This window comes from Urocitellus parryii, chromosome 15, assembly GCF_045843805.1.
Source record: "Urocitellus parryii isolate mUroPar1 chromosome 15, mUroPar1.hap1, whole genome shotgun sequence".
Taxonomy (NCBI): Eukaryota; Metazoa; Chordata; class Mammalia; order Rodentia; family Sciuridae; genus Urocitellus; species Urocitellus parryii.
Window position 1 is genome coordinate 46224470 of NC_135545.1, and position 9018 is coordinate 46233487.

At 41.2% G+C, this 9018-nt stretch overlaps 1 pseudogene; it reads left to right on the forward strand.

The window, feature by feature from the left end:
• The first annotated feature begins 8109 nt into the window (after positions 1-8109).
• LOC113190117 (large ribosomal subunit protein uL22 pseudogene) lies at positions 8110-8718 on the forward strand (annotated as a pseudogene).
• Positions 8719-9018: the final 300 nt, after the last annotated feature.

A 9018-nucleotide genomic window follows, 5' to 3' on the forward strand; every position in this document is an offset into this window, starting at 1 on the left:
AGAGAAAAAAAAAACTGAGCAAGGGCATCTCAGAGAATCATTATTGGTAGCATACAGACACTTTTGCCCCCAAAGATCACTGCTCTATGTGTGTGGACAGGCTCGGTAGGAAGGCACGCACATGTGGCCTTCCAGTGAAAGAACATAGTGTGATGATTTGTCCGTCTGCAACCCAGCCTGATTTCTTGAAATTCGACCACTCATCTAGCATCTATGGACTACATATAGAGAGTTAAGTCTAAATAAGACCAAAGAGTTCATGAGGGGTTATGGGCTTCTTAGATTTCCTTCAGCCCATCAGTATGAAAGATGTCAAGCTTAAGCTCAGAGACTAAGTGAAAACAAGGGTCTTGAGTACTATGGGCACCAATATGTCATCTGTATCATTTGGGGTATAGGGAAGGACCATCTTTGATCCTGCCCCAACCTTGCTATCTTCTTTTAGGGAGTTAAATAAGTAAATATTTTGAAGTGTTCTCATTATTTATGGAGAAGTACAGTGGATTCAAAACACTAGACCAGAAGTCAGGGAGCTGCCTCAACTCCACTACTGTGTCTTACCAGTCAATTAATCTATGGGTGCCATTAATTCTCCATTATCTTGATTGTGTAAGTAACCCAAAACACATGAAATAATGTGTCAGCACACTTAAATTTCATTTTAAGTAAAGTGTAACAAAGTTTAGGGAGCTCTAATATGTGCAAAGTACAGATTCTGTGGAGGACATAAAGGTCCAGTTCATATCTTTAAGGAGCGTGGAACCTAGTGAAGTGACAGGCCCATGCATATCCTGCAGCCAACTGAGATGTAGGAGACAATGTGCTAATTGCTGTAAGCGAGTTTATTCAGTCATTCAACAAGTATTGGCAGGCACTGTGCAAACTAAAAGTAAATTACTTCTCTCTGAGATGGGTATGGGGAGCAAGGTCATAGATTTATGGAAATGTGTGCATTGGAACTGGGCTTTGAAGAAGAGGCTAAAATTACCCAGCAGAGATGAATCAAGGCAGGTGTGGCAAAGTAGTGGAAGAGTAAAAGGTTTGGGGAAGGTGCAGGGTGCGCTTGGGAAATGATGTAGTCTGTTTAGAAACAGTACAATTCAAAAATGCATATCCCTACAGTGAGAGATATGCCTGGGAATGGACCCAATGTCTCAATGCTACAATGGACAATTTATCCACCAGTGGAGTTCATGAGGAGAGATGGGAGGAGAGAAAATTCAGTAGGAGGCTTTTTGCAAGAGCCCAGACAAGAGAAAACCAAACTAGTACAGAAGGACAGAAGACAGGTGGATGCAGTAGATAAGAGAGGACATAGAATCCAGAGAACATGGCACCTATTTGAACATGGAGCCAAGGAGAGGGTTACAAAAAATACTTGTTCCATGTTGCCATCATCAGCCCGACAAATTTTTGAAATGGATTAATTTGGTTTGCAGTTTTGGAGAGCTCAGTATGGTACCATTGTTCTACTGTCCAGGGCTATGAGTGTTTACTTCCTTTCCACTGTCAAAGTCTATCATCTGGAAAGGGTGCACAAGGTCTTTCAATGTTATCCTTCCCAGGCATTCACCCTCCAAGAGACCTCTAAGCTTTAAAGTAGAGATAGGAACCTTCAAGAAGGGAATTTCTGGGGCTGGGGTTGTGGCTCAGTGGTAGAGCGCTTGCCTGGCGTGGGTGAGGCACTGGGTTCGATCCTCAACACCACATGAAAATAAATAAACAAAATAAAGGTATCGTGTCCACCTACAACAACAAAAAAAAAATTAAAAAGGGAATTTCTAGCACTAGCTAATAATTTTCTCTTGTACATTGTTATTCCTTGCAGAATAAGATTTGAACTTCCAGAAACTAATTCCTATACCCCAGTTTTTCTAGTTCTTGTGACCATTTGGCAGCCCTCCCCTGGCTTTTCTTTAGTAGGTCTAATATTTTTAGTCTTTGTCTTTTCTGTTCAGAATACTCACCAGACCCAATTTGTTAGCCCTTAGTTATGATTGGAGAGGCGACCTACCCAATTAGGAAGTATTTTATTCTTGTATTTCATATATTTCAAAATTTGCCTTAGTCTTGCCTTGATTCTTGCTAAAGCTCATATTCAGTGTTCTGAATAATTCTTTGCAACATAGTCACTGACTGGTCACAAAGAACATCAACCGTAAATACCTGTGAGGATCATCACAGAACATCCAGATGAGTTTCCACTTAGATATTGGCATCTTCTGAGTAGTTACAGAGTTAATTGCAAGTGTAAGGAGGGGCCCACATACCTGTTATGAAGAATTTTACCCCGTCTTTTAAAAGCTACATTAAAACAACAACAACAACAAAAAAAAGTTGATCCACTGACCCATCTCTGAGCTTGCAAAGGTTACTGACACCAATAGACCAACTACTGACCCTCAGCGGTTCCCCGGACAAGGCAGGAAGGAGTCATGGAATAAAACACGTGGTATGGCACACCTCCTTGGCCTTTGCCTTTCTCCCCCAGTGCCTTTGAGAAGTTCTGGAGGAAAGGAATCAAAACTACCACCATTCCTCGCCCTATTGCCCTCCACCCCCGCTCAGCCCAGAGCAGCATGCCCTAGGCACCGTGAGGCTGTGTATCCTCACAAGGAGTCCTGACTCTTATTAATGCCCAAGATTATCCACTCTCCCTTCTATTTGAAAGATCCAAACAATTTTAAATACCACCCAAAAGGGTGCAGCTATCTCTAAAAATGGAATCCTCATTGAAATTTCTACCGTTCCTTGAAGGGTTAACTTAAAATGTCACCTCTAAATAATAATCACTGACATTTACTCAGTGCTTACTTTGAGCCAGGCACTTTGCTAAAGGGCTCCAAGAGATTTTTCATCTCATTTCATCCTGAAAAAAAAAAAAAAAAAAGCCTCTCAGGTAAGTACCAGTATTATCCCCATTGTACAGATGTGGAAACTGAGAGGTTTAAATAACTCACCCAAACTGAGACCTGCGAGGTAGGAGAGCCAGCAACCCAACTCTGGGTCCTTGGTGCTGTTATATAATAGTCATTCAATGAAGGACCTGAATGATGGACCTTCTCTGTTTCCCATTGCACTGAGCTCTGAGCATGACCTTTAATCAGGTCATGCCTAGGACTTTTCCAGCACCTGTCATCCTAAACTCAACAAAGCCACCATTTATCCCCCCCGCCCAGTGTAACGTTGTGCAATAAATACTTGTGGAAGGAAGAGCTAAAGGGGACAAGAAAGAGACCAAAAATGCCTTCTAATTTGAAAACTATAATTTACCCAAATATAGTTGTGAATGAAAAGGTGTCATACCGAGGGCTAATATTGGCCTCTGGTTAAAGCACAAGTTTGCAAACACAACTCCACCACTGACTGGCCAAGTGACCCGCCCTGTGTTCAAAGGGCAATCCTTTGAGACTCAGTTTTCGCTAGCTTACAAAGTGGGTTTCTTTTTTGGAGTTATAAAAATTAAGTGAGATAACAGACACAGATAAGCCTAGGAAAGTGCCTACTACTCAGTAACTGCTGGCTGATTGCTGTTGAATAAGAAATACAGCGAAGGGGTTGGCCCGCTTCACATCATAGAGAGGAAAATGTAGCCCTTGCTGCTATGTAACATATTACAGGAGCCCAATAACTGTTTTGAGTGATTAGGCCAAATGTCTGTATATCTAAACATTAAAGTATGACATATGCAAGTATCACCGGAACATCTATTTTATGTCTCAGTGCCAGCTCCACTGAGATGAGGATCTGTTTATATTTATAATGCAAATGCACTAGGCTGTTCCTGGTCAGAGTAGTTCAAGCGCCAGTTCTTTCCCAGCACACCCCCACCCCCTCCCTCCCAAGAGTAAGGATCCTTCCCCACGCTCCCTCCCTCCAACACCCCTCACCGCCTGTCACTTTTCAAAGACAAGCTCCTCAGAATGAAATCTCTGCTTTCTTTGTTTTCCTGGTTTCCATTTTGTATCCTAAAATATTCACTCCAAGTTCCGCTTGACAGACGTCCCTAATCTAATCTCCACGTCTGCTTTCTAATTTTCACAGTCAGGATAAAACAAATAGGTTGGAGTTAATTGCCGGAGCAGCGGGCCGGAGCTCTGAGCTGTGATTTATGAGCTGAGTGCGGGGCGCTCTGCAACACATTTTTCTTAATTTATTTTTAATGAGTCTCTCAATTAATTTTCTTGGAAACATCTTAATGATGTTGGAGGCGGGTGTTAATGAGGTCTGCACCAGCTCCAAATTTTGCATATTTTAAAGTGCCTAATGTCATCTTGCACCCTTTCTTTCCATTTTAAGAAGAGATGGGGGGGGGAGATTATTGTTGAATGGAGAATTTGCACTCTTCATGCCTCAGTCTTTGCTTAACCTTTCAGACTTTATGGGCTTCTGGTGTGTCTCAGAACAATCACACGCACTCTGCTCCCCTCCCCCACCCTTGCTATCTCTAGACTCCCTGACCCTGAGGAGCTGCAGCAGAGAAATGCAGGGGAAGTCACAATCCCAGGAAATTAAGAGTTCTGGGGAACAGCCACCCTGAGTGACAATGTCTAGAGGGTACTTGCTCAGTGACCTAGCCTTTCGTAAAGTAGACAGCTAATAGGGGAAAATACACATTGGAAGAAGCAACTCACAGGGTGTCTTATTAGCACATGGCCATTTGTTCAAAGCCCAGGATGTCTGAATGTCTCTGCAGAGCTCAGGGCATGAGATCCACAGGGCTGCAGCCCTGTCCACCTTGCATCATGGGAAGGCCCAGAAAGAAGTGCCCCCGTACAGTGACAATCTCAAACCTCCCTGAGACTTTTTTACCAGCAAGTTTTCTTTGGTCTTCATTCTGCATTTGCTAGTTAGACCTTATTTTTCTGATTAAATAATCATTAAATGCTTATGTAGTAAGTTTGGGAAATGCAAAAGAATAGATCAAGTAAGAGAAAACCAAGTTTACTGGCTAAAGACAGGATTAAAATTGTATGCTGTTTTCTTCAGGGCATTTTTCTTTTCCTATTCATGGTTTTTGGCTTCATTTTCTGTATTTGTGATGATAACTGAATATCAATTTTTCTCCCATTTTACATTATAACGTGAGTAACAAACTCCTTTTGAACATTGTTTTTAATGGCTATTTAATATTCTATCTAGTAGATCCGTCATCATTTACTAAATCACTCTGCTGTGGCTGGGCATCTACTCTAATTCTCAAACTGTTATCACAGATGCTTTGTGATGAATATCTTTGTACAGAAAGTTTTTTTAATTAGGAATTATTTTCTACGGAATAGTCTGAGGAATTACTGATTTAAAGAATATAATTCTTTTTAAGCCTCTTGAGATTTATTTTCAAGTTACTTTTGAAAGGGTGATACCAGTTTCCTTCCAACAGTGCAACATGAGAGCCTCGGTTTCTTCGATCTTGTGAAGCCAGGAATATTATAATTATAAAGCACTAAAGTCTAAGCTGGCAGATTAAATGCATTTCTTTAATTTGTCCACAAATCCCCTCTTTGGGTAGGTAATGTCTCCAGGAACCCTTCCTTCACCTTGGAAGGAAGGGGCCACATCATCAGAAGTCTGAACCCAAATGACCTATCCATTATGTACTCTTCTGTCTTTCCTGCTCTTCTCCATGGATGCTCTCTGCCCCTGATTTTGGAGTCATTGTAGATGACTCCAAAACCCTACTTCATCCTTGTTCTTTCTCTGGAACACCAGTCTCAACTCTCTCCCACTGAGTGCCTCACCTGTCTTTGGATCTACCCAATATTTTCCATCAAGCCGTGGGAGTCTCCTGCAAGGCAGTCCCCAACATAACCCACATTCGGTCAATGAACAAGTCCTGAGCCCACACCTCCATGGCTCCTCTTTCTTCCATTGCTACAGCCCAGCTTTAGACCCCTGTCTCTCATCTAAGCTAATGCAGAAGCCCCCAACAGTCTTCTGCCTACAGTCTTGCCCTCTGCATTTAGCCCTCTGCAGGGCCAGTTCTCTCCAACACAAGCAAAGAGCCACACAGTGACTCTTTCCTCCTTGTATATAGAATGTAGTCCACAGTCCTCAGTATGCCCTTGGAAATTTATCACTTTCTCTCCCCAACGCCCCCCGACCCCATGCATTACCCAATTCTCAAATACACCGTGCACTTTGTTCAGACTGTTTCCTAAGCCTGGATGCCCTTTTCCAAACCCCATCTAGCAATTCCACGCCTCCCCCTGTGTGTAGGCCTGTTCACCACAGCTGCTTGCCCATGCCTGGTGCCTACCTTTCACCTGGTAGATGCCTCAGGAACACTGGGCAATGAATGTAGGAAGAAGGCATCTGTAGAAATGTGCTGTTATCTATGTGTTTTCTGCAATGGTTTGCACACTAAGTTAGATGGTTATACTTGAAATTTATTTTATTCTAATTAATTATACATGACAGTAGAGTGCATTTAGATATATCATACATAGAGGGAGTATAATTTCTCATTCTTCTGGTTGCACATGATGTAGAATCCCACCGGTCATATAGTTATATATGTACATAGGGTAACAATGTCTGATTCATTCTACTTTCCTTCCTACCCCATACCCCCTCCCCTCCCTTTACTCCCCTCTACCTAAAGTAAAACTCTATTCTTCCCTAGCACCCACCCCCCGATTATGAATTAGCATCCAATATCAGAGAAAACATTTGGCCTTTGTTTTTTGGGGATTAGCTTATTTTGCTTAACTTGATATTCTCCGGCTCCATCTATTTGCTGGCAAATGCCATAATTTCATTCTTCTTTAAGGATGAGTAATATTCCATCATCTATATATAACACATTTTCTTTAGCCATTCATCTGTTCAAGGGCACCTAGGTTTAGACATGTGCTATTATACGTAAATATATAACTATACGACTGGTGAGATTCTACATCACATGCAACCAGAAGAATGAGAAATTATACTCCATCTATGTATGATGTATCTAAGTGCACTCTACTGTCATGTATAACTAATTAGAACAAACAAAATAAATGTCAAGTATTATCATCTAACTTAGTGTGCAAACCATTGCAGAAAACCCAGGGGCAACAGCACATTTCACTTAGTTTAGCTATTGTGAGTTCAGCAGTTACAAACAATGATGTGGCTACATCACTCTAACATGCTGATTTTAAGTCCTTTGGCTCTAAACCGAGGAATGAGATAACTATGTCAAATGATGGTTACATTCCAAGTTTTCTGAGGAAGCTCCACACTGCTTTCCACAATGGTTGTACCAATTTGCATTCTCACCAGCAATGTCTGAGTATATTTGAAATTTTAAAGAACCCTTCAACCCAGGATTAGGTGGTTAGTTTTAGAATTTTGGAGAAGTCTTCCACCTGGGGAAAATATAGCTTCTCAAGGTATATCTGTTTTCCTGAGGAAAACTTGATTTATTCCTGGACATTTCTTAATTTTCATTAGAGGATCTTTTGAGTATCTTTCCCATCAATTCCTTGTACTTAGTGTAAGTATTGTCAGAATAGTCTCTGAGAAAAGACCACTATGGATTCTAGATTTAGGCCCTAATTGAGTCAGATAAGATTTTATTCTCACATATAGGCCTAAATATCTAGTTGCTTTACAGTTAAAACAAGCTCTTTCAAGAATTATCTTAAAGCCGAAGGATTTTTTTCAGAAGCCTTGTGACCAAAAGCAACAATTCAACTATATCCGTGATTCTGGCCTTTGGCTCCAAACATTTATCAAATAAATTAATAAACTACAAGTGAAGTTCTGATATCAGAGGCATTGTTTTTGAGGTATTTTTAAGACCTGGATTCACACAGGAAAATTATAGGGATCCCTCGTGGACGAAACTCAAGATGAACAGCATCCATGATACCCATAGTTTTAGATATGATGTTGAAAATGGTTGGCTTTTAATATGATATATTACATCACTATTATTTCTAGTATTGGCCACTATGATTTAGTTATTTTTAATACTTCCATTAAGTGAATCCTTCATTGTTTTTAATTTTTAAAATTTTCTCACAAAGCATATCAGTCACGATAGGTTTTTTAATATCACGAATTTCACATTTCTGAGATGTAACATGACAAAAATTTATTTATCAATAACACAAGCTCTTCCTGTAAGCGGCCTGAGGTGATCTATGAAAATGGTCCGCTACTCTCTTGACCCGGAAAACCCCACAAAATCATGCAAGTCAAGAGGCTCAAATCTTCGTGTTCACTTTAAGAACACCCGTGAAACTGCGCAAGCCATCAAGGGTATGCATATCCGAAAAGCCACCAAGTACCTGAAAGATGTCACATTAAAGAAGCAATGTGTGCCATTCCGGCGTTACAATGGTGGAGTTGGGAGGTGTGCCCAGGCCAAACAGTGGGGATGGACACAGGGCCGGTGGCCCAAAAAGAGTGCTGAATTTTTGCTGCACATGCTTAAAAATGCAGAGAGTAATGCTGAACTTAAGGGTTTAGACATAGATTCTGTGGTCATTGAACATATCCAGGTGAACAAAGCACCCAAGATGCGCCGTCGTACTTACAGAGCTCATGGTCGGATTAACCCATACACGAGTTCCCCCTGCCACATTGAGATGATCCTCACTGAAAAGGAACAAAATATTCCTAAACCAGAAGAGGAGGTTGCACAGAAGAAAAAGATATCCCAGAAGAAGCTAAAGAAACAAAAACTTATGGCACAGGAATAAATTCAACAAAAAGTAAATGCAAATAAAAGAAAAAAAACACAAAGTTATTGGACAGCATTTCTGGGCAATTCCCCAGTAACTCCAGGATCCATGCCCAGCTGTCTCCTAGGGCACCCTTGGTGTCCCCTCTGGATCCTCTGCATGAGGATGGCCAAAAGAGAGACTCTGGAGGGTCATACTACATATACTACATACTACATATCTTAGCCAAGGAAGCGGCATTCCTCAGCCTCGTGATGTGCTGGAGCTGACTCATCACAGCTCACAGGGTAACCTGGTAAATGTTTTGACATTTTTCAAGCTGATTATTAAGCACAGGTATCAT